Source organism: Eucyclogobius newberryi, unplaced genomic scaffold (assembly GCF_026437365.1).
Source record: "Eucyclogobius newberryi isolate DKJ021-1_F unplaced genomic scaffold, fEucNew1.0.hap1 SCAF_4, whole genome shotgun sequence".
Classification (NCBI taxonomy): domain Eukaryota; kingdom Metazoa; phylum Chordata; class Actinopteri; order Gobiiformes; family Gobiidae; genus Eucyclogobius; species Eucyclogobius newberryi.
In genome coordinates this window covers 20,249,721-20,276,682 of record NW_027316056.1, presented here as the reverse complement: position 1 = coordinate 20,276,682, position 26,962 = coordinate 20,249,721, and the positions used below count along the sequence as shown (strand labels likewise).

The window sequence follows — 26,962 nt, the reverse complement described above, 5'->3', positions numbered from 1 at the left end:
GAAACGGTGTCAAACGTCTATCAAACGTGAGACTCACAATGGGAAAGTAACACGTTAATACATTTTTCGGCTGTGCAAGACGATACTGCAGCTATGCACCGAGAAAAGTCATTGTCTCTGTTCTTTTACTTCGACGTCCTCTCTTGACAGCATCACCATCACTCCTCCTCCTCCTCCTCCTCCTTTTGTTCTACGATCTCCTGAACCATTATGGCTGCTTTCAGATCAAAACAGACAAAAGAACTGAAGAGCTGAATGAAAGGGAATCGCATTAGAGCAGTTAACCTCACTAAAGACTGGTTAAACTGTAGCAGAGATCAGGGAGGGAGGAAAAGAGGACTTTCGCACTCACGCAGACAATATTACACAAAACGTCCCCTGGGTATTACTCTGCAGCATGATCCCTTTTAAGTCTGTTTAAACTATCACAGGAAGCAGCACCATCGCAGCAGGCGCGCTTGAATCTTTCCACGTTTCACAGTGAAGCGGAGAAGCTATGGGAAACTAAAATCGTGCAGCAGAAGAGAAACAATCTGAACTTTTGAGTTAATTCAAACACATTTTTCCTGTTCTATAAACACTTTGAATTACTTTGACTATACAAATTGTGCCCTACAAAGAAACTGTTTGCCTTAACTTTTTAATAGCTCATGAGTTGTTACCTGAACTAGATTCCCGAAGAATATTGATGGTTTTTGGGCATAAATTGCGATGTGACAGTGACTAAGCCGCATTTGAAGATAAGAATTTGTACTCCACTTGTCTCAAATAGGAAAGAGAGATAAAAAGCGTTGATAAACTCCTGATCAATAAGTCTGGTTTTTGCCTGGATGTAAAAGCAATATGTGAATCATGCGAGACAAAGACGTTACACAATTGTCCAGATGGGTTTACGATGTAGGGGAACTGGGAAAGTCTTTACTATAGACGAGTTACTTTAACACCTTCTCAAACATTGTCAGTTTATCCTCCTGCCTACACCGGTCTCTCCTCTGCTTCACTCGTGGTCCACATGCGTCTGTCATCTCCACCTCTTCTCTGTCCACTCTCACTGTCTGAAGAACAGTGTCCTGGCAGCGCGCCACACTCTGCCTGGGCGGGAAAATAAACAAGACACCATATGTTCCTGAGGAATTTTAATGACTTCCATAATTCAGTTTTTTTTCTTCAATTTATAAACTTCAGCAGACATACGGGGGAAACAGTGAATGACCAATCAAAGAAGTAAGAATGACACGTGTTTTAAGTTGGTGTTATTGGTTTTAAAGAACAATCTAAAAGGAGAAATGTTTTCAATGTACATGATGAGTACAGTCAATGACACTTTGAAGTGACAGGTGTAAGGACTCTGTGGTCCCAGAAGAAGAATCCTGTCAGTGAGAGGCCTGTCCAAATACGTTAGGTGTGTTTTACAGGGGTCCTGCCCCGACAGCCAGACCGTACACCCCAGTGACCTGACCTGAAGCTGCTGAAGACCGTAGCAAAGCTGTAAATCTGTGTACTATTTTTACAGGAGGAGGCTGAGGAGGACAGAGCAGCAACTGCAGTACTCTATTTACTGTACGTTTCTTTTCATTACAATTATATTATTTGTGACTCATAGCAGTCCTCAAGGACTTGATAATAACTATGACAATCAAAACACAACATTTTCAATGCAGACTTCTCTTTCTCCATGGAAGCAAGCAGGTGATGCCATAAAGCCAAGTCATAGGTCAGATCTGTGGAGAGGAGGGTCCACTCACAAGAATAATGCAGGTATTTGTTTAAAGGAGACATATTTGCTTTTTTCAGGCACTTAATTAGAACTAGATCAACAGTTTATATTTTGTTTATTGTAAACCACGACACTGATCTAATCGTCAAAGTAACATTTGCACTAACAAGCAGCAGATTGTCATTGACATTGTGACAATCTTGTATTTTAGAACAGTGCCAATGTGACATTATAGAACTCAACGTGTAGCACTTGGAGTCTTAATTTTTTTTAAATAATCACAACTAAGCACAGGGGAAGTGGGCGGGGATAGGGGTTAGGTGAACATTTTCTGAGCACTCGAGACTCAGTTGCAGGACAATACAGGATCACTCAAATATTCATAAATTAATCAAAATACAACTTGAGTCAACTAAGGAAAACAAGGTTATAACAAGGTGGAAAGCTCATTAAAGTTGATTTGGCGTAATACCTAAAACATCTGTAATTGACTAAATGCAAGACGTTAAGAAAAGTGACAAGAGTCTACCTTTAAACACACATATCAACAAGTAGTATTATTATTTGCATTATTATTATTGTTGTTGTTATAGAACGCACAAGGCCATCTGCAGCCTGTCTGGCCTTGACTTTAGCTTCATTATGAGCTCACACAAAATGTTTTATTACAAACGTGTCAGCAGTGGAAGGCCCGGCCCACGAGCAGGACTGCTGTTCCACTTCAGACACTATTCTGATGTTATTCTTTCCATCTAAACCTGGGCCCAGCTGTGGAGGAAATCACAATTGTTTATAATAATACAACTGAGATTAATAACAGCGCCCCTCGCGTAGCCTTTATAATATACTTGTATACTTAAGCTTATCCGACCTCCAGCTCAACGCACACCTCAGCCTCTTTCACCCCACTAATGACCTATGACCTCAAGATTTAATTGAAGATCACGCGTGTGCGAGTGCGACACCTTTTTGGAGGTCGGATTCATTTCATGTACTTTTTATGTAATGACCGGTTCTGCAAAATCTATCACAATCAAACCAAAAACTCAAATATTCCTAGTTAACCAATCGCAAACACTGAAATTAGTAAACAAACTATACAATATAATGTCTTCTTGTGTATAAAACCTGCAAACAACTTCACAAATTCACTTGATTCTTGTATTCGTTTAGCTGTTCATATTCCAGTCTTCTTTGTTAACGCTCCTGGCTGTGTTTAAATAGTGTCTGTACCAGGGCTGGGAATCACATTGTGCCTCAAGGATCAATACGATAAATGTCTCACGTTACATAATATTTTCTGATAAAAGATATGTTGCTAATGATATTCCGCGATATATCACTATTTTCTATGAACCAATTACATTTTAGCAACAGTATTTATTTAATAAACCAAAACCTGCACAAGCGTAAAATGAAACAAGCAACAAAATTGTAGCACTGTCACAAAATCATGTTTAAAATACACCAAAAAATGCTGTCGACGATATATATTGATACAGCATTGATAAATCAGCCCATAATACTGTACCATCACATTCAGTATTTCAACATTTTAGCACCTCTACTCAGAGCAAAATCTGACTATGAAAACATGAATCAAAAATCTGTGAGATTTTACACAAATTTCAGCCCAAGTAATAACAATAAAGGTTGTCTATTGTATTTGTTTCTTTCTATTCTATGTAAAAAGGAATTTGTGTTTTGTAGTTGGACTGAAAACGACGCCCTTCAGAACTCAAATCCAGAATGGATTCTATGTAGAAAGGCAAGAGCATACTTTGAATCGCCTGTAGTCTATTCCTCCCGAGGATATCGGTAATAATGACAGTAATAAAGAAACCAGCATGTCAAAGGTGTGTTATACATCGATTTAAAGACAGTTTGATTGGACTTACTTGGCCCAAATCTTTCAAACTAATGCTGGATTTATGTCAAAAACCTGGTGTTGAACTCTGATGTAATTCCCCTGCTATGAGAAGGGAAACGTCACAGTGCAGCCGACACATATCAGGCTCTGGACAGAGAAACACAAGACTTTATAAATGACTACCAGGCTGTATGTCCAGAGGAGAAAGGGGTGGGGGTGGCACAGGCTAAAATAAAACAGAAGAGATTGTGAGGGGGAATTTGGAAGTTCCCTCCCTCCATTCTGACTGTCAATATTTTGGGATCTGCATAAAGTGTTTTGAGCCACATTTTGATCCACAATAAAAAAAAAAAGTCTAAATTACTGTAGAAACATCACGAGCTTCTTCTAAAATTGTCATGATTGATATCTTTTACATTTTACATTACATTTTGTGACTGGTACAATCACAATTATTGCCTTGCCAAATAATATTTTCCTCTTTATAGAGATGAGAGGTAAACAAAGAAATTGATATTATGGACAATTTAGTTTGGGAGAAACATTAGAATATTGACTGCATCATCTATCATTTAAACTGACTAAAAAGAGACAGAAACATCGAGTGTAATCGTAGTTTCTGCCCCTTTGTGGTAAATGTTATTGTTCATTCACATTTTGTGCGATACATGAACCTGATCCCAGACATTTACAAGAATATTTTAGAACATTCCTGATGCATTGTGAAAATATACTCTGATTATTGTCAAAGAGATAATCCAAGAAATCTCGCTCATCCCAACATCTTTATATGGCGAAATCTGGATAAAATACACATATGCCAAATGTTTGATAATTATTCAATATGAAGGGGTGACACACTTTGTACATGACATTAGAGCTGGGTTTCGATTAAAATTTCAAGAATCGATTCGATTCCGATTTTTACGTTTCAAAATCGTTTTTTTCCGATTTCTCAGATCCCATCCGATTCGCTCCGATTTCGATCTGATTTCCGATCCAATTTCGATTCGATCCGGGGGTTAATGTTATTAAAAATGAAAAATGTATTTGAACCGTTTCCTTCACTTCATGACTGTGTAGAGAAGCAACATATTAAAACTAGTATTATATCAATATTAAACAGCAAATCTTACACTTGTAAGATTTGCTGTTTAATACTGATATAATACTGGTAGTTACTGATGGCTGGAAGACTGATGAAAAGGTTAAGGGTCAATCTACCTTCAAGAAAGATAATCCAGGAGTCCTGAATTATCTTTCTTGAAGGTAGATTGAAGTTCAGTGAGGGAAATGTAGAAAATATTTAAATTTAAAAAAAAAAAAAAAAAAACAACATTTAAAAAAAAAAAATCGATCTTTGGACCTACGAATCGATAATCAGTCATTAATATGCGAATCGATTAAAAATCGGAAAATCGATGAACGTAGAAAATGGCGGTGCATGTCACACCAAACAGCACAGACAGCTGGGCCTTTCCCATGAACTTTGACAGGGCCAAAGCACAAGTCTATAAATATTGGTGGGAGAGGTTTTCAAATCTTATTGCATTGGCCTTGTGAACCTGAACAGATTGAGTTCAAGGCACCTGAGAGTTTTAGGTCAAAGACGGGCCAAAAAGGTCAAGACTAATGAGTCCAACGACAATACTAGGGCTTTAGACCTTTAGTCCTCCTTGAGTTATCTGAAGATGTTGGAGTGAATCATGATTTTTTGCATGACCTCCCGCACAGTAGTCATTGTGTAAGTAGTGCTGGGCGATATGCCAATGAAAATCCAATCGTGATCTGATCCCTGTGACGATCTGCTCGGTCATGCTCTGAGAGAGGGATATTTTGATTTAACCAATTACAGTGAAGTGTGAACTTTCTGAAGAATGACCACACTTAATTTACTTTTATTTACAACAAGGCAATATCAATAGGCCTATTTTAAGTGTGCATGAATGGCAATAAAACCGTAATCGTGATCTAGCTCAAAGAAAATCGTGATATGATCTTTTTATACATATACTTGCAATTGCAGTTTGGGTCACAATTAGTAGAGTAGTTGATCGTCAGGGCATGTTTTTGGACAACGCAGCAGTTTATAACAAACTTGGTCATTAGTATTGTTGGCAGGATTGATGTCACTTTCATGCTGAGTTTGGAGAGTTACATTCAACTCTAAACATTGAGAACAAAATTACCCTGTGAAGCCCAAATGAAACGCAGGTGACAAAACCACACAGTATGACATAATCACAGACAAGAGTGGCCACAACATTTATGAGCCCAGTTTTCAAAAGTAACGGCATGCCGAGCCCATGGTGTGATCGTAGTCACAGAGAAAACGAGAGGGGTCATCACATAAACGCAGACATATATATATATATATATATATATATATATATATATATATATATATATATATATATATATATATATATATATATATATATATATATATATATATATATATATATATATACACCAGAGCTGTATGTGCACACGTGTAAAGACAATCCACCAGACTTAAGTGGAAGCAGACAGAGAAAATGGAGAGTGATTTAACTGTGAGATCAAGACTCAGACCTGGACGCAGCGTGGGACAAATTCGGTGTCTAGAATAATACAGACACAAGAGGAACACAAGAGAAGCCCTGAACTAGGAAAAGTATGTGCAGTTGAATTGTGATATAAAAGCCTCAAAAGCACTGCAAATCATCAGCCTGAAGCACCAGCATTTTCTTCCCCACCATTTGATCTAAAACTATAAAAAAGAACACCGAATATGGCCACAGAAGAGAGTCAAACAAAGTATTTTGTAATAAGACAGATTTCTGCTCCTCCTCCAAATATTTGGGGTGAACTCATCACCATGACAGCCAGTGCCATGGAAGCACCAAGTGTATGCAACTTTTACAGCCAAAAAGTTCAAACTACAACAAGAAACAAGAGGAGAGGCATGATCTAAAATATATATTCAGACATGGGGAGGGAGATATTGACAAAAAATGAAAGTCTCAATCCTTTTTTGAGTGTCCCAATTGTTATATTCATACAATAGTATGTGTATTATAATAGTCCTGGTGTTGTTCCGTGGTTTGGTCCTGTTTTAGTCTTGCTTTAGACCTGATGCTGCCCTGGTTTAGTCCTGTTTAAAAGTTGTATTTCCTGTTTAATTCCTGAAGTTAATATATATATTACACACATCAAATTCAGACTAGTCCCTTTTTTTAAAAAGTCTTTCTCAACTGTGGGTAGCTTTATATAATTAAAAACCCTGGTTTGAGGCCTGGCTTTCCGCCTCAAAAGACAACATTACAACAAGATCCGACATGGTGATTTTTCCTCACTTGCTAATCCTGTAGACGCCTGCGAGTCACAATACACAACAGGGGATCCTCACGGCAACTGTGTGTGAAAATATATGGAGGCAGGGGCCCGGTCTGAATTGGATTTTAAAGCTATTCTTATCTCCACAACATACTGCCATAACCTTGAGACCTGGTATGCTCAGCCCAGTCATGCACAGCACCGTAAGCAATAAAAGCGGCTAAATCAGATGAACTTAACCACAACTCTGTATTAGTTACACTGCAGTCCATGAAAGAGTCTTTTATAAACTCTATTAAACTACACTCAACATCAATTATTTCAAATCAAGAACATGAACAAAACAACTGACGTCTGGAATCTTCGGGACTTTAAAGCAGTAAATTCATTATTTGGCAACAATATGTCAGCATTGTTTTCTTATTGTTAGCCCGGCTGGTGAGTTCATCTGTAGTGAACTCGAAAATTGCCTGAAGTGTTTTGGCTGATTGACACAAAGCACATGTTGTTTAGTGAGAAAGAAAGTAAAAATCCCAGGAAATCCCCTTGCTCCCAAACATACCATTTTCTCCAACATCTACCAAAGCACTTGGAAATCATAGGGCTGTGCAATTAATCACATTTTAATCAAGATTCAGCTTCAGTTATGGTCTTTTTAATTCAGGTCCTGTGTCAGAAAAAGCATTCTAAATACAGAACAAGAGTCTATATATTCAAGAAATGTTGTTTTTTTTTGTTTTTCACTCAAAATCAAATTGAATAAAACATTGTGATTGATCAATATGGGGGAAAGAATGGTTTGCCCTGCTCTACATCAAAGTAGTTATTCCAAAAGATGAGGAGAGCAGAGAGTTAACCCTGTTGAGTTTAATCACAGTGGCAAAACATAGTTACTTTCCATTTCTAAATTCAGATTCATGAGATCTCAAGAATGCATGAAGCCCCCCACATTACCAACAGCACCCCCACTCTGAAGCATGCTGACACTTGAGAGGGTGGCACCTCTCTCTCTTACGCACACAGAGAGCAATCTCAGGCCCATTCACGGCTCCTATTCTTCTCCACAGTCAAAGAACTCTCCATTTAAAAAAAAAAAAAAAGGAGGGAACTTATCCACTGCAATGGCAACTTGGAAGCGGCCCAGGAACTGCTTGAGTTCTGCCCTAATTTACTTACTTTCAAAAGCAACAGCCTGTGCCAAACCTCTGGAGTTCAACAATGGATGAAGATTAGTTTAGCTTATAAACTTTGATCCAAGAGTCTAACACAGCAAAACATTTGAATTAAGAGTCAAGGCAAACCTGTGAAATCAGCCAATCGAGAAGTGCAGTTTCCTCTGGACGTTTGCTTCCAGCACCTGCACTGCAGCCACTCAAGTCTTGTCTGTCCGTCTAACACGCCTCTCCCATAGTAGCTGTAAAAACTGTTGCGCCGTAGCTCCACACTCTGGTCAAAGCTCCGCCCACTTGTCTTTTCCCTCCAAAGATATCGTCCGCAATGCTCTTCCTTTCCAGGTCCTTGTGCCTTATCTGAACAGTTATCTGCTGCAGTGGCTCACAAGTATGCAGAGTGTGGTGCCGCTGCTGCTGTGGGGAGGTGGCAGCAGAAAAGGGGGAGGGGCCAGCCTAATTTGAATTCACATGGACTGACAGGGTGCTTAGCCCCCCAGGGTGCCCCAGTGAGCTATTGTGAAAATCATCTCAGATCTGCAGGGGTGTTTTGGCAAGTTGACTAAAGCACACACACTGCATTAGGAGTGAAAGAGATACATTTAAAAAGGTGCCATGAGTTCACCTTGTCCCTTAACTTTAGGTCTCCTGTAACATTTCTTTTTATGCCAACACAAAGTATTTGAGCCACATCTCAAATGAAAAAAATAGCCGTGATTTTTGTGTGTGGATCTACAGCATTTTAAATATGATACACTCGTGCAAATATTTGTAATTGTGTGAGCTCCTGTATTCTCGTGGTCATGTCTGTGCACTTTGGGTCAAATACATGGTCAAGTCATAGAAATACTTATTACCGGTAGGTTTGAGAGCTTTTGCCAGTACCACATCACTTTTAGTCGTCTAATCGATGCCCAGAGCATGTCTTTAATCGACCAAGAATGTATTTAGTCAACTACAGCTCTATACAGCAAGTAACTGCAAGCTTAGCAACAAAACTTTTTAAATACTAAAATGGAAAAGGTTTGAAATAAATAGTGGTTGAATTGCCCTTGTTTTTTGTCTCCCTATTCTTGATATCATTATAAACCTATCCAAAAAAAAACGTTAATACTGCATGGTCAAAAATAGCATAACAGATCACAAAAAAACATTCCTGTTAGTAACCACATTGAAGTCAAGTCAATTTGCAAATAGGGCATAAAAGGACAGGAATGACATTAGATTAGCATGGGAAAGGCGCGCTTCACACCACTTCTACACACACAACTTTGAGTCAGAACTGATAAACAACACCACCTACTATTAGGGTTGTGTTCAAAATATCGATACGGTGATATATCGTCACGTTTTTTGACCAGGTGTAGGCAGAAGCCAAGGCTTATTGTGCCTACCCTTCTCTCTAACGCTCAACATTGGTGGACATTTTATAGTTCACAAGCCACAGTTCATCAACAAAAACAACACTACATAATACTGGACAGTCTGCTCACAAGTATCACAAGTATCACAAGGACTCACAGTATTGATTTTTGTATCTATTTAAAACAAAACAAAAAACAAAACTTTTTTTATTTATTTATTTTTTTTACGATTTTTGTGGCTCGTAGGCTTTAAACGAGGTGGAATAGTACTTTTGATTAGCTGTTTGTGCCGAGCTCTTCTCTGCTGCAGCATGTTCAGACCATGAAACATGTAATACTTTACTAGAACGTGTTCCTTATATTTCTATTTGGATCAGTTGGTTGGATATATGAAGTTATTAGAGCAGAATGAATTTATAAATAAGTGCTTTGTGGATAAACATGACATTTCATACATTTTCTTATCTAGAGTAAAAACATTACCCATTTTCATGACATATCGTAATGAGGGAATTGTATCGGAATATATTCCATTAAAGCTATTTTAGCGTTTTATGTTCAGATAACATGGAAAAGCAATGATAAAAGGTTATTGTTTACAGTTAGTCAACATAATAAACCAATCTATACTCTATTAATATCTGTTTAATGGCTTGCATTTAGAGGATGTATGCTCTTCTTTATTGCTGACTCTATGATGCACAAAGCAATTACACGAGACAAAACACATCAACTTGTGTCTGAGGTTTGCAGCAAGTGGTCTAGCTCGGCCCACATAAATTCACAATCAATATTTCAACTTGGATTGTGGGAGACAGGGGTGCAGGCAGGCTATGTGAGCGTGCCTCTGGCTGTCAGGGTCTGGGATTTCCTCTGTCTGTGGTGAGGGGCCAAGAGTTTGATTAACCGACTCTGGAGGATCAATCCCTCATCGTCTCCGAGGGAAGAGACGCTCCTTCACTGGAAACTATTTACTGCAGAGCTTGATTTAGCCAACATAATTTGAATTTTAGTGCGTTATTTCATTCATCTCTATGCGTAAAAATGAGCCAAATAAAATAGAAAAGCATCGCCAAATATATTTAAGACCAACATTTACAGCACCAAATAAACATAGGCCGGCTTGTTGCATAAAAAATATTGTACTTGTATTTGTACTGTAATTTCCCCATTGCGGCACAAATAAAGGTTATCTTATCGTACTTGATGAATCTGTCAACTAACCTGGTGCAACAAGAGACAAAAGATTAATACAATGTAGTTATTTGTAACCTTTAAACGTGAGCATTATCGTGCACTGTATCAAGGCGCAGGGTGAAATGCCACCCGGACAGGCACATTCTTATCTCGATATCTGAGATAACACATTCTCAGCACTTTTTTCACTTACCTGTTGCAAAGAGGTTGAAAGAGAAAACATTTGCCACTGTATTTTGCTAAGAAAGATCAAAGTTGTCCCCGTGTAGAGCAGAGCAGAGCCTGTAGATGCCTGCGCTAACTTTAGCACATATTTCAGAGTAAAGTGCAGAGGCACGTCTCTGTGGGCGAGTGGGTTAAAAAAAGATGTATGTGGATTATTTATGAGACGTGAGTGTTTCTCTGGACTGCATTTAGACAGACAGCATAAACGTCTGTATAACTGTGGGTTAATAAGCACGCATGGTTCCCAGGTAATTACAGTGTCTCCATGGAGCTTGTTTCAAAGAAGGAAAACTGTAAATCTAATCGGTTTGGTAATTATAGGAGACAAACTCAAGCAGACAAGACTAAGAAACAGGAATACTATTGGATAATAGGTCAGCCCAAAAGAGACGATTTATTTTCATAAATCAAACACAACAATAAGAAAAAGATCGTGGTGTGGAGGTTCAAGGCATCGCATTGTTAACACCTTAGCGTCATAGGTTGGCTTCCTAGTCTTGACCATTTACACAATGTCTCTACACTCTCTCTCCCCTTTAAAGCCCTCAGGCCAGTGAATCTTACAAAAATAATAATAATAAAATAAAACAAGGAATACTACAAGGAGACACAGAGACACAGATTATATTTTGAACCAAAAATACTCACATAAATGTCCCGAGGTGACCCGGGTCCAGCGGCGCCCTCTGCAGATCAGGAGTCTGGGGTCTGCTTTGACAGTAACTCTGTGTGACAGAAGTAAACATAGACTTTACTAATAAGGCCAATGTGCCCCACTCCAGAGCTGCTCATTACAGCCATGTCTGATGTTCACTCCCATCACGCTAATACAGCATTCAATAATATTTACATGGTCACACAGGACACTGTCTCAATTCATTTATTTTCCCCTAGCTCATATTCAGACACACAATAGCAGGCAATCCCAAACCCTCATATGTAGATATTTATAGACATATATTTCATGTATATTTTTAGAAAACGACATAGTGCTTCCAAATGCACAACAAATGTTCTAGCAAGTTACTATTTTCATTGTACATATCCAATGTTTATTGTCGTCATTAAAATTAGTATCTTAGTACTACATGGTCATTTTGAGTCCAAGTACAAAAGGGAGTGGTCCAGTCTTAAACCCTGCCAAACAGTGTTACTTATACCGCTCTCACTCCTCGTCTCATTTCCAACACAGGCTGCCAGCTGCGGTAATGACGGCGTTAAACAAAAACGACCTCTAAAAGACCCACAGTGCAAATTACATTAATTTAGGATTAGTTGTTCTAGTGGGTCTGGAGCGGGAACATTAAGGGGCGATAACAAATTACAAGCTGGTAGAGAAGTTTACACACACATTTGCTCTCATACTGTATTTTGTCATGCTATTTTGACATTTGCATATTATTGAATTTCAAGTGAACTCTGAGGAAGTCAGAGTCGAGATGGCTCTATCCACAAACTGCTGACACAGTTAACGCAACCACAAACTAAAAGATGAAAAAGAATCATATAAATACTTCTACGGTGGGCAGTATGCCAACATTTTAGATCACAATTAATGTTGTATATTTATATTATCTATAAAGGGTAACTGAAGCCATCTTCCTTCTGAGTTCACACATTGGTTAAATCCACCTGCCACTTCCACTCAGAGCGTGACAAAGGCTGGCCAATAGAAAGAGCATAGAGCTGCAAAAGACAGAAAAGCTTTGAATCCCTATATGGCCATCTAAAATACAATATCATCACAGGAATCACAATTATATTTATAACGTCATCGACCAGCTCTAGCATTACGACATTAATAAAGATACGTATTCCTCTCATATTTATAAAATCTCGTTGCATCTGTTGTTTAGCTCTGCCCCTGCAGACAGTGACACATCCACTGTCAGGTCAGATGCAGTGTCACAGCTGAGCTGGAGCTTGTCCTCCTTTCTCTGTGGTCCAGCTCTGCTTCAGTGTCAGGACGAGGCACTAATGAATCGCTCATTGAGGCCGACACCACAGTCAATGCGTGTGAGGCCGAGCGCGAGATTTCCCAGAAAGTGAGCACAAAGCACACAATTGTGGCCTCCTGCACTACAAAAGACAGACTTAGATTTAGTTACAGAGAGTTAGACTGCACAGTATATATAAATATATATTACAAGAAACAAATTGCATTACAGAAATGCTAATGGCTGCCACCTGATAGAGATTAACAGGACAGAGTTAACTAAAACATTTTAGAAAATTATCTAATCAATCTTCTTTGTTTAATCCCAACAGCTTTTCCCCAGTTTTGTCTTTATTGATTATATAATACAATATTGCAATACACAAATATAAAAATATATATATTGTATTGAGCAGCTCTAAAGTTTACTGAACTATATAATTAATCATTTGATTAAGCCACTTCAAAAGTGGTAATGAGCTACAACATACTTCCAATGTCACATGTGTGAATGTGTTTATGTGGGCGAGCCGTGACCACATGCATTTTAGAGGATGTGCCTAATTATTACAAGACACATGATGTGAGGCGACCACCAAACCAAGACACATGGACAAACACGAGAACGATTAAGGACATACGAGCACAAATCACCACACAATGGCAGACCAACAATTCATACTCCAAATGAAAAACAAACACACCACTGTTCTTAGTGTTAGTTACACGAAAGACACCCATTTTGACTCTTATTCAAACCATACGTTAAAAAAACACCATTTGTCAGAATCAGAATCAGAAAGGGGTACAGCATTAAGGTGCAACATATAACAATGCATAATAATAGTAGCAAAATATATCAAAAAGGGCATACATACATTTTTTTTTATTTACATACACAATCTATAGTTGGTCAGAATAGTGCTCATGGTGCTCATGAGTCCAACGGTAGAGAAACTGTTCTTGTGGCGGGAGGTTCTGGTCCGGATGGACTGTAGCCTCCTGTTCGTCCCAGGGTCCTGGAGATGTACAGGTCCTGCAGAGATGGAAGTCTGCAGTCGATCACCTTCTCAGCAGAGCGTACAATATGCTGTAGTCTCTGTTTGTCCCTGGCTGTTGCTCCAGTGATGGAGGTGAGGATGGACTCAATGATGGCCGTGTAGAACTGCACCATCATCTGCGCTGGAAGCTTGAATTTCCTCAGCTGCTGCAGGAAGTACATCCTCTGCTGGACCTTCTCGGTGAGGGAGCTGATGGTGAGCTCCCACTTGAGGTCCTGGGTGATGGTGGTGCCGAGGAGGTGGAAGGAGTCTATGGTGGTGATGGAGGAGTCTCTCATAGTGAGGGGGGTCCACGTCTTCTGGGCGTTGAGCTCCAGGTTGTTACCGCTGCACCAGGACACCAGCCGGTCCACCTCCCTCCTGTAGACTGACTCATTCCTATCTGTGATGAGCCCTTGAGTAAAAGGTGTTGAGATCTTCGGCCAGTTTGTGGTCGTCTGCAGTGTGGCGTGTACTCATCCTAACCTTCTGTGGCAGCTCTGAAGGAGATGCGATTGCTTTGGAATGTTCCACAGAATGGCATTATATTTTCATGGAGACAAGGCCAAGTTACCATATGTCATATCTGTGGAGAGGAGATCTAGTTCACAGTAAGAATTAATGTTTTTTGAGCAATAAATTACCTGTAAATCAATAAATGCAAGATAGATACTATTCTACATTCCAGGCAAAGCAATAACTTCTCCTTGGAGACAAGCAGGTGTCAGATCATCCACAAGAAACGTTACATAGTGCACCTTAAAGCATACGACTACATCAGAGGAGCATTAAAAAACTCCAGTATCAGATGTGGCAGCGCTGAAGGGCAGGGCTAAACATCTTTATACAGAAGAGTGTCAGATGTGCTCAGGCCTTTATGATTTGCACCAAAGCCCGTCCAAGTAGAGCATGCTTTACAGTTACACCCTGCACAAAATCCACAGTCTGGCACTGTGCCTTTCACTGACTCTGTAACACTGCCAGTGCCATGCCCAACTACTGCAGTCCACCTCTGCAGTAAATGTTCTACTCAGAGCTCCGTCGCATGTGTTTTCATGTGTTTTCTATTTTATATTTATTGAATGGAAATTGTAAAGTTAAGGATAAAAAGGAGCTGGCAGTGTTGCTTTGGAGACAGCAATTAAATAAGACAACTTTGCAATAAATCAGCCATAGCAAGGTTAAACTCTGAGAGAAATATGTGAAGAGCCCAAATCAAACTTTTTCAAATGCAACCCAGTCCACTTTCATATGTGGTACAAAATCTGACATGAATCACATTTTTTGCAAATGTCTGTATAACAGTGGGTTAGCCTGAGCACATACTCATATGAATCTGATTTCTAAATACAACAGGAGACACATTATAATTTGAAAAGATGGGAACTAAAATGAAACCTTCAAACGCCAGCCAGCCAACAGCAGCAAAGCTAGACATTTTTACACTGAAATGTTTTGTACAGTGTGACAAACTATAAGTAAAATACCAACTTTTGCCAATAAGACAAAAGATAGAATGACCAAAACTGATTAAATGGTGCTTCCTCCTCAAAGTCTGTCTCATAATGTGACAACAGCACGACTCCTGCTTCTGTCCGTGTCTTCTCTACATCAGGACACTTCAGGGCTGTTGCATTCACACGTGGAAACGGATCTGAGTCACTTTTATCTGAAATATGAACGCCTCGCCAAAAAAGTCTAAATCGAGTGTCAAGACATTCAGTGTGACGTGGCCCATCTCCATGGAATTCTAATCCACGTGCACTGTTGAACTCCCCAATACGACAGTGTTATTTAGAGCTGTCTGTATATCGCTATTGTGTGTTTGTCTTTACGTGTTGAGTTTATTATTATGTCGTGTTTGCAGCTGTTTGTTCTCCAGCCCAAGACTAATTCCTCCTCTGGGACAATAAAGTCGATTCGGATTCTGAGAGGACACCCTGCTTTAACAATGCCTGGTATTTTTGAGAAATAAAAACAACTTAAACATAAAAAAGGTATAATAGATATGTAAAGGCAAAGCAACAACAGAAAAAAGTGACCTAGTGCGCATTTAGGTTATACAATGGTAGAATTTAGTTAAATATTGACAAGAAGTGCTACTGGCCAACACACACACACACACACAGACACACAGACACACACACACACACACAAATATCTGAACAGAAAAAAGATTGTTGTAGATAAAGATATAAGGTCAGCCACGGCATGCAAAATGTCTCCTCCAATGCTAATGGAGACTTTGAATGCTGAGTAAATGCTGACGTATCGGGATTAGGGCACGGCGAAAAGCTTGTGTTACTGAAGGTGAGGTGAAAGAAGAGAGGGAAGATGTCAGCTTTGAACAATAAGATACAGACGAAACACAATACAAGCAGCCATCCGATCGCATTTATCATAGCATGTAAGGTGTACGTATGAGACGGTCTTAGGCCACGTACTTTTCTCCAGTAGCATACGTGAAGTGTAAACGCTTGTGTCAAACGGCTTTCCCCACTGCTCGGCTCATTAGTGACGTGAGACTGGTTCAGAGGAATGACGGGGCTCATTAGCAGAGGAAGGCCGTGCTCGCTGAGACTTTGTCATGGCAGATTAAATGATTATTTGATGTGCGATTACATAAACATCTGTGAATCCAGCTCGTTTTCAAGTGTCATTAATGAAAAACAAGATTCGGCAAAGTAGGACGCGTCTAACAAGGATGACGCAGGGCTAATGAACCAGCGTTGATTAAATATTAAGATTTGTTTTGCTGCAGCAATGACTCGGCTAAAACTGATATATACTCTCATGTGCTGTTACTTTGAGGTCCGAGCAGTGGAAAGACTGACAACAGAGTCAGTGGGAGTCACAAAACAAGCCAAAAAAAGTTCTCAACAATAATCAAGTAAATTATAAGCATTGTTTTGGAATACAGACAGAACCTTTTTGACAATGTCCTTTTTCAACACATGTATATATGTTATGTGCCCTTCAAGGTACACACCCAAACGTTACACTTCATCACCTCAGACTGTTCAGTTACAAAATAATACTCGACAACCGGGGATTTTTGTTGAGCCATAGGCAGGTGGTAAAAATACTCCAGGGACTGCTTGACTTAACTACACAAACATGTTTTTTTTCCGTCTGAGATTACAGAGATTCCAGCAGATCTTTGAACCATCTCAGTCAATAATGAGTGAGGACATGAGGATTTTAATATACATATGTTGTTTTAAACATTCAATCATAGCCTACTCGAAGGTGTGTCTTTAGTCCGTGCCAAAGAAAAACACAGAAAAGTACTGCAAACAATGACGCTCTGAAAAGCCTCTCATTACGGCCTCTGTAATTTGAGTGCCAAGCAAAAAGGGCAGTTTCTCAAATGGTTTTCTCAGCCATTTATAAGAAACATCTATTGAAATAAAGTGACGCAATGGTAACGCGTTTGCACTCGTACCGTCTGTAAAATTCTCTTTACTTCCCTTAAAAAGTGGGTTGTTAATGTTTCCCAATATTAGAAAAGAGAAGTTCCTCTAGCGATACGGTTTTAGTGAAACGTGAAAAGCGTAATCCAAGTTTTCTCATAGTTAAAGCCATGGACATTTTTCATATTCCTATAACCTGCCTTCTTGATCTACGCTAAATGTTTTGCAAAAGTACCTTCTCTGATGACTCACCGCTCGTCGAGTGGCAGCATGAGGCAGTTTCTAATAATTTCTAATATTGGGAAATATTGGGAAACATTAACAACCCAATTTTTAAGGGAAGTAAAGAGAATTTTACAGACGGTACGAGTGCAAACGCGTTACCATTGCGTCACTTTAAGTATATAAGTTTAAATATAAGTCGCACCCTGGCCAAAACTATGAAAAAAGTCCGGAAAATACTGTGAAATTGTGTGTATTTAATTACTTTTCTAAATTCAAACTAAACTGAAACTAATTTTGAATTTGTAACCAACTATATTTACACAAATCTACAATCCAAGCAACACGGAGAAATCGTATAAACAGGTCATGTAAATCTGTGCTTTGTTGTTCTTTCTCTCACACCCATTACACACACAACATCAATAATAACGTGCGCTCATGTGACTCAACCACTGTTCCATATTTCCTGTGTGTTCATTTGTTGCTTCAGATTAATTTTACAAGCCGAGCCGCACCCAAAGCCACAGTCAAATTAACGGCACACATTTTCCATAGCCCTTCCACAAATGTAACCGCACGAGGAAAGCGAAAGTGCTGCGTTCGCCTTTTAGTTTCAGCTGGATGTGGATGAGGCGATACCTGCTGTGTGTTATTGTCTTGCTGTTGTGGTGCAGCTGCCACACTTTCACACTGACAGCTGTATTAACAAGGACGACGTCATGCTGACAGATGAGTTCACACAAAGTACACGGCTCCGCGGAGAAAGTGCCATTAACCACTCGCTTTGTTAATAATAATAATAATAATAATAACAGCTCGGATAATCATACGCTCGCCCTTAAAACATGGACGATAATAAACAAAGTAATGTCAGGGGGATTGGTGAAGTGTTAAACAGTTTGGACCACTCATTGAATTAAAATGTTATCACAGAATAGTACATTTTTTAAAGTTTATAATTTCACTTTTATTACCCAAGCAAACACTGGGCAAAATCTCATCTAATGTCACAATTTCTGAGAGCACCTTTACTTTGTTGAATTCATGTTTAGAGAGTCAAAACTGTTATTTATTTGTGTAAATTATGCATCAACTTTGGCTGGACTGAGTGATATCACTTCCTGTCATTTTCTACAGATTTTTCAATGTTTTCTTCACAATTACCTACTTGATTGGTGTAACACTATAATGTATATGTACAACAGGTATAAATGCACTACATAAAGTCAAATTTAGAAAATCGTTAAAAACCTGTCAACCAAGTCTTTCTGATTTGTCTAGATTAAAGCTGGGCTCAGGTGCCATATTTTTCTACAGCAAACCCGGAAGTACCTATTTAAATGTGTCTAACTTGCTCCTAGTTCTCAAAAACCCTTTGCCACTTTTTTTAGATGAAATGCTGAAACGTGTGCAACTGCTCCCAAGCACAGCCAACCAGAGCCCTGCTTTGAGCTCCTTTTTTTGGTTGGTGAGTCACAAAATACTTAATAATTGGCATGCAGAAGTCTCATTTTTGTCACAAAGGGCTGCTTTTAAAAAAAAAAAAAAAAAAATGTACTCAGTTACAATCAAAACAGTTGGGTACCTCTGCTTTAATGAAGTTTATTACTTTAACTTTCTTTAAATAATATAAAACTCAATACTGGTAATATCGTTATTGTTTTTTTTTTTATACAAAAGCAGCAAAACCACTAGCTAGATCTGCAAACTATATCGCTTTCAAACTGAAGTCACTATCACCAACTTGAAAGACGACGGTAATAATTTAAGTAAAGTTAAATTCTAGTGCAACAAAATACCCCATCTCACTAAAGTACAACAACTGCGTAGTCACCTTGTAGTTCAGAGCTACAAATAATATGTTCTGAAAAACATTCTTGTATTAGTAGCAGCAGTTTATGTTTAAAATGTGAACTTTGAACAGAATCAAAACATAAATCTAACTGCTTGTCAGAAAAATGTTATTAAGATATTGCTAAGTTACTAGATTGCAGTGTTTTTGTGTGTGTTTCCATTCACTTTTTTGCAATATTTGTTGATTGCACATTTTCCAAAAGATCATCAGATTATTGTAACTGAGGGGCGTCACTCTGATTTTGTACCTTTGAGTGAAACAAGAACACAGAATAACTCCACCAACCCATTCGTCAAGCTTTCCCTCTGCGAAACGCCAACAAATACTAGATGGAAAATAGAAATCACCATATTTCAGACATTCCACATCGATCAAAACATGTGACATCAATTTAAATGATGTAATGTTGTGTTTGAGCCATTTCTGGAGTGCACTCTGCTCACACAAGCGTGACATAAAGTCACACGGCAACCAGATTGTCACAGTGTTTGTGTGACTTTAGCCTCGGAGCGTATCAGTGACAGGGACCAAACAAAGAGGTTAGATCCAGTCATTTCCTTTTGCCTCTCCATGTTTCCATAGATAGAGACACGACTCTGGTATCTGCTCTTCAACCAGATACATCCTCAGAGGAAAGAGAGCGCACAGAGATAACAAACAAATGTCCGCGCACGTACATGTATGTTCAATGATTAGAGACAAAAATGATCCAGGGGTCATTTTAATGCATTTGTAGAAGTAGAGATTTCAATTTTTGCTCTATTCAAAAATATGTGTGTTTGTCCACTATCCCCACTCATTTAATCTACAGTGTCATTACAAATCAAATATATTAGGTCTGTCTCAGCTGGTTTGGCCAGAGTAAAAGTCTGTTCTGTTGAAGTAAATGATTTCAATTATGAGCCAAATCAATTTGCTAATTGTGTCCATTCAAATTGTGATTTCGATTGGATTACGATTAATCTTGCAGTCCTGCTTGGAACAATAGTTTAAACTTTAAGGTCTGTGTCACAGCGCAGTGTGAGGTAACTGAGGATATAGTGATAAAATTGTATAATTTGTAGTAAAAAGTATTACCTATGATCACTTGGGCTAATTCTGCAATAGGCCAACAAACCTGGACTGAGGGCTGCATATGGCCCCCGGGCCATAGTTTCGAAACTTGTGCACTAGATTTTGACACTAGACGTAAAGTTACTAAATGACCAAAATAATCAAACAGAAGGACCTGTGGTAACAAAATGAATTGTGTAAGTTAAACTGCCAGTGCTGGGTGCAAGAGGGCAAATGTTATTATTATTCATGAAGACACATTCCTCCACTCGTAGTCCCCTTAGCCAAGCGTATTCCACGTCAGGAAAGATGAAAGATTGTACTAGCCGGGTATATCCATTCCATAAACACACGTCTATTTGTGGTCCAACAGGAGGACGAGTAATGAACGCTGGATTAGCAACAAGGTGAGACTTCAGATCTGATGTCCAGAGACGCTCACAACAACATGCCAAAGTATGCTCTATGTTTAGAACTACTATCAACCCAGCGAGGACCAACAGCCAGCTCAAGGGCTTGCCTTAGTCACGGATACGGAGATTAACACGTGCAGGAACAGGAACCTGCAAGAGAACTTTTACTTTTACTTCATTTGACTTATTACTCCCATATCAAGCATCTTATAAGTTAAAACACTGCTGTAGAAGACCCTAATCCACAGTGTTGGGTTGATATGGCGGGTTGTGGTTGTGTTGTTTTCTTCTTATGTGGCGTTGTACATTATAGCCTCATTATAGCGCTCCACACTGATTAAGCATTTTACCTCACATACACAGAGGATTAGTTTCCAGGCTGACCCAGTTTGTTCAAACATGCACAGTTTTCACCCATGGCCAGAAACACCTCCAGAAGTGATTTGTGGTTCAGTGATGATGACGACACACCAGTTTTGTACATGTGTGTCCACAAACAGGAACAAAGCCAGGGCGTGACCACGGTAACTGATCAGATGGGCAATAGAGCACATTTCCTGGACATTCACAATAACAGACAATATACAGGTGTTATTGACAAAGCAACGTGCGAATTTGTGAAGCAGGAGATGTTCTGGCAAATGTGCAAAATCCATCCATCTTCTGCCGCTTTATCCGGGGCCGGGTCGCGGGGGCAGCAGTCTGAGCAGGGACTCCCAGACCTCCGTCTCCCCAGACACTTCCTCTAACTCCTCCGGGGGGATCCCGAGGCGTTCCCAGGCCAGCCGAGAGACATAGTCTCTCCAGCGTGTCCTGGGTCTTCCCCGGGGCCTCTTCCCGGTGGGACATGCCTGAAACACCTCCCGAGGGAGGTGCCCAGGAGGCATCCGAGCCACCTCAGCTGGCTCCTCTCGACGTGGAGGAGCAGCGGCTCTACTCTGAGCTCCCCCCGTGTGGCCGAGCTCCTCACCTTATCTCTAAGGGAGCGCCCAGCCACACGGCGGAGGAAACTCATTTCGACCGCTTGTATCCGCGATCTTGTTCTTTCGGTCACTACCCAAAGCTCATGACCATAGGTGAGGGTAGGAACGTAGACCGACCGGTAAATAGAGAGCTTTGCCTTTCGGCTCAGCTCCTTCTTCACCACAACGGTCCGATACAGCGACTGCATCACTGCAGCCGCTGCACCGATCCGCCTGTCGATCTCACGCTCCATCCTTCCCTCACTCGTGAACAAGACCCCGAGATACTTGAACTCCTCCACTTGGGGCAAGGACACCCCACCCACCTGGAGAGGGCAAGCCACCTTTTTCCGGTCGAGAACCATGGCCTCGGATTTGGAGGTGCTGATTCTCATCCCAGCCGCTTCACACTCGGCTGCAAACCGTCCCAGTGCATGTTGCAGGTCCGGGTTTGATGGAGCCATCAGGACAACATCGTCTGCAAACAGCAGAGATGAGATCCTGTGGTCCCCAAACCGGACACCCTCCGACCCCTGACTGCGCCTAGAAATTCTGTCCATAAAAATTATGAACAGAACCGGTGACAAAGGGCAGCCCTGGCGGAGTCCAACATGCACTGGGAACAGGTCTGACTTACTGCCGGCCCTGAGCAAAGGGCCCCGGACCCCGTACTCCCGGAGCATCCCCCAAAGGACACCCCGAGGGACACGGTCGAAAGCCTTCTCCAGATCCACAAAGCACATGTGGACTGGTTGGGCAAACTCCCATGAACCCTCGAGCACCCGATGGAGGGTATAGAGCTGGTCCAGTGTTCCACGACCGGGACGAAAACCACTCTGCTCCTCCTGAATCCGAGGTTCGACTATCGGTCGGATTCTCCTCTCCAGTACCTTGGAATAGACCTTACCCGGGAGGCTGAGGAGTGTGATCCCTCTGTAGTTGGAACACACCCTCCGGTCCCCCTTCTTGAACAGAAGGACCACCACCCCGGTCTGCCAGTCCAGAGGCACGGTCCCCGAACGCCACGCGATGTTGCAGAGACGTGTCAACCAAGACAGTCCTACAACATCCAGATACTTTAGGTACTCAGGGCGGATCTCATCCACCCCCGGAGCCCTGCCACCGAGGAGTTTGCGAACAACCTCAGTGACTTCAGCTTGGGTGATGGATGAGCCAGCCTCCGAGTCCCCGGTCTCTACTTCTTCTTCGGAAGACGTGACTGAGGGATTAAGGAGATCCTCAAAGTATTCCTTCCACCATCCGACGACATCCCCAGTCGAGGTCAGCAGGCCTCCACCCGCACCGTAAACGGTGTTGGTGAGACACTGCTTCCCCCTCCTGAGGCGCCGGACGGTTTGCCAGAATTTCTTTGGTGCCGACCGATAGTCCTCCTCCATGGCCTCCCCGAACTCCTCCCAGGCCCGGGTTTTTGCCTCTGCGACAGCACGAGCCGCGGCTCGCTTGGCCTGCCGATACCCGTCGATGACCTCCAGAGACCTACAAGCCAGAGTGGCCTGATAGGCCTCCTTCTTCAGTCTGACGGCATCCCTTACTTCCGGTGTCCACCACCGGGTTGCCGCCACGACAGGCACCGGAGACCTTGCGACCACAGCTCCGAGCAGCCGCATCAACAATGGAGGCGGAGAACATGGTCCACTCGGACTCAATGTCCCCAGCCTCCCCCGGGACATGGGAGAAGCTCTCCCGGAGGTGCGAGTTGAATACCCTACTGACAGAGGGCTCCACTAGAAGTTCCCAACAGACCCTCACAATGCGCTTGGGTCTGCCAAGTCTGTCCGGCTTCCTCCTCCGCCAGCGGATCCAACTCACCACCAGGTGGTGATCGGTTGACAACTCCGCCCCTCTCTTCACCCGAGTGTCCAAGACACGCGGCCGGAGGTCAGATGACGCGACAACAAAGTCGATCATTGACCTCCGGCCTAGGGTGTCCTGGTGCCATGTGCACTGATGAACACCCTTGTGCTTGAACATGGTGTTCGTTATGGACAATCCGTGGCTAGCACAGAAGTCCAATAACTGAACACCGCTCGGGTTCAGATCGGGGAAGCCGTTCTTCCCGATCACCCCTCTCCAGGTGTCACTGTCATTGCCCACGTGGGCGTTGAAGTCCCCCAGTAGAACAACGGAGTCCCCGGTCGGTGCACTGTCCAGTACCCCTCCCAAGGACTCCAAGAAGGCCGGGTACTCTGCACTGCTGTTCGGCCCGTAGACCTGTCCCCCACCCGAAGGCGGAGGGACGCGACCCTCTCATTCACCGGTGTAAACTCCAACACGTGGCGGCTGAGCTGAGGGGCTATATCAAAGCCCACACCAGCCCGCCGCCTCTCCCCGCGGGCAACACCAGAGAAGTGGAGCGTCCAGCCCCTCTCGAGGAGATGGGTTCCAGAGCCCAAACTGTGCGTGGAGGTGAGGCCGACTATATCTAGTCGGTATCGCTCAACCTCCCGCACAAGCTCAGGCTCTTTCCCCCCCAGCGAGGTGACATTCCATGTCCCCAGAGTTAGTCTCTGTGTCTGGAGATCTGGTCGCCGAGGCCCCTGTCGTCGACTGCCGCCCAGATCTCTCTGCACCGGCCCCTTATGGATCCTCCTGCGGGTGGTGGGCCCATGGGAGGGCGGCCCCACGTCGCTCTTTCGGGCTGTGCCCGGCCGGGCCCCGTGGGGTAAGACCCGGCCACCAGGCGCTCGCCACGGAGCACCCATCCCAGGCCTGGCTCCAGGATGGGGCCCCGGTGACGCCGATCCGGGCGACGTAAACTGCCTTGTTTGTGTTGTCATCATAGGGGGCTTCTGAACCGATCTTTGTCTGACCCGTCACCTAGGACCTGTTTGCCTTGGGAGACCCTACCAGGGGCATGAAGCCCCCGACAACATAGCTCCCGGGATCATTCGGGCACTCAAACCCCTCCACCACGTTAAGGTGTCGGTTCAAGGAGAGGAAATGTGCAAAATGTCAATTTTAAAAAATTGATTGCACATTTTTTTTTTAAATGTGCAAAATGTCAATTTTAAAAAGACTTGGTCATAAAATTACCCTCAAAATTGCATGCAGGAATGTCATTTTCTACCTTTGTTAGAAAGATTACAACATTTGTGCCATCTTTATCTTGAATTAGCTCTTTTTGCAGCATTTAGAGACAGCTTTTATTAATAATAGTTTACCCGGTATTAAAATTTTTCAAAACCTTCAAAACAACATTGACAATATTATGTTACCTCAATATTCTGCCCGGCTATAAAAGAAACAAACACAACATTTGAATGTGTAATGTTTAAGGCTGCAACTACCTCATTTTGTCAATTAAAATGGTAAGATGGGTCACATTTATAAAGCGCTGCCCAAAGACAGGCAGTGGTTGAGCTGCGATCACATGGGAAACCTGTGGGCCAGTGGATCTGACCGCTCTGCAAAGCATGTTTATGTCGAGAGCGCCTTCGATACTCTGCCAATGAGCTACTGCCAAATGTCTAACAATTAGTCTTTCAACGAATCAATTAATTGTTTTGAGCGCAAAAGTCACATGATGAAAAGATTTATACTCAATTTGACCAGATGCAGCTGAAGTGAAGCCGTTTGAGGAGCTCATTTACGGACAAATACACATGAAACCTCTTTTCTCAGCTCATGGCTTGCTTTGCTTTGCAGTTGCTTTGCAACTGATTGGTTGCGAATAATCAATTAACTTGTTACAGCCAAAGTAATGTTAAATATTATATGTTGTAGATAATATATTACACAAATGGATGCAATGTGACTATCAAATTAAACAAGTGGTGCTTCGACCTTCCATTCTGACTGACGACACAAAAGCCACAAACCATGGCTCAGTGTAAAGGTCGTATGGGGTAATTTGACCTTTGCATCACTCTCTGGCTTTGCTCGCTCACATCCTGAAACACCAGGGATCATGAGCGATAATGAAGGCCTCCACAGTCCACAGACGGCGCTCACATGGGCCGACACATGCACACAAATGAACTCAATGCATCTCACATGAAGAATGTGCGACAGGGTCTTCACTGACCACGAGACTAACCAACCGTCTGTCGGCACATGGACGAGTTGGCCCGTGCTGTCCCTGTGCACAAAGACAGTTCATGAATATAATGGGCTGCTGACCTGGAAGACTGTGGCTCATTTGCATATTAATACAGAGCCCAAAGAAAACTAATTACCAAATCCCCCCATCTTCAAAAACTGGGGTCTAGACACAGTTGTGCTTGATGATGCTTAAATGTAACACACATCTAAACTATTGCCAATAAAAAAAGTGATTGCCATGCTTTAATAAGACGCAGATGATTTACTGTTCCACATTCCAAAAAGAAACAATGGAGAGTAAACATGCCAAATACAAACAAACATTTTATTACTCAGCTGCCAGACAAGTTATTGTGAGATGAAATGTCTGAAATGATAAACATGTCCTCTTCTACTGCACATATTATTTAGTCCTCTTGACACCAGGGGTGGTCCATAGTTCAAAACTGACCCAGTTGTCATGGTGATGCCCGTCTGAGCAAAGACACTGCTCATGGGACGTCCCACAGCTGACTGCACTCTGTCCCCCTCTAGCTCATTCTCACACAAACATGCAGGGACCACTCTGTGACCTTCAGCTCTAAAACATATGTAAACTCTTTTGAAAGCAACAGTCAGAAAGATCAACAAGAACGTGCACAAAGCCTCTCATCCCGTGTTCACTGGGTAAATGTCACAGTGTGTAGTTTGTGTACTTGGTTTGAAGTCAGTTTGCCTGACGTGATTCGTAGTCTACATTAATGTAAGCATATGGTAAACAGAATACTATGCACCAGTGTTTTTCATTTGGTTTCATTGGGTGTAACTGATCCAAGATCAAGCACTTAGGCATGCAGCAGGTCCTGCCCAGCCCCGCGCCAGTGACCAAACAGGCTAAAGCTTGCCAAATAAATGACAGATGTAGTTACAGTCTTCAGAGAGCAAAGGAAATATAATGTAATAAAAAAGACACACATGTCTTAAAAACAAAGGGAAACTCTGCAGTCCAAAAGCCAATCAGCGTGCAGTGTGTGTGAGAGTGAAGCCACATGTTTGTGATAAGTCCTCCAGCAGAGAGTGAGGTCATGATGAAGTCATCTGTGTCCTCTGGACAGGTTCAAATGCACTGAGCCTCAGCCTAAAAGCACTCTGCTGCACACGAAA

General features: G+C 41.8%; 2 protein-coding genes across 2 annotated transcripts in view; both read right to left on the bottom strand.

The window, feature by feature from the left end:
- Positions 1–11,528, bottom strand: part of add3a (adducin 3 (gamma) a) — a 62,217-nt gene extending 50,689 nt beyond the window's left edge. The window contains exon 1 of the mRNA XM_072462378.1: positions 11,509–11,528. The gene's annotated coding sequence lies outside the window, so the exon portion shown is untranslated. The remainder of the gene's footprint in view (positions 1–11,508) is intronic.
- Positions 1–26,962, bottom strand: part of crebbpa (CREB binding protein a) — a 347,948-nt gene that overhangs the window by 130,485 nt on the left and 190,501 nt on the right. The window lies entirely within an intron of this gene.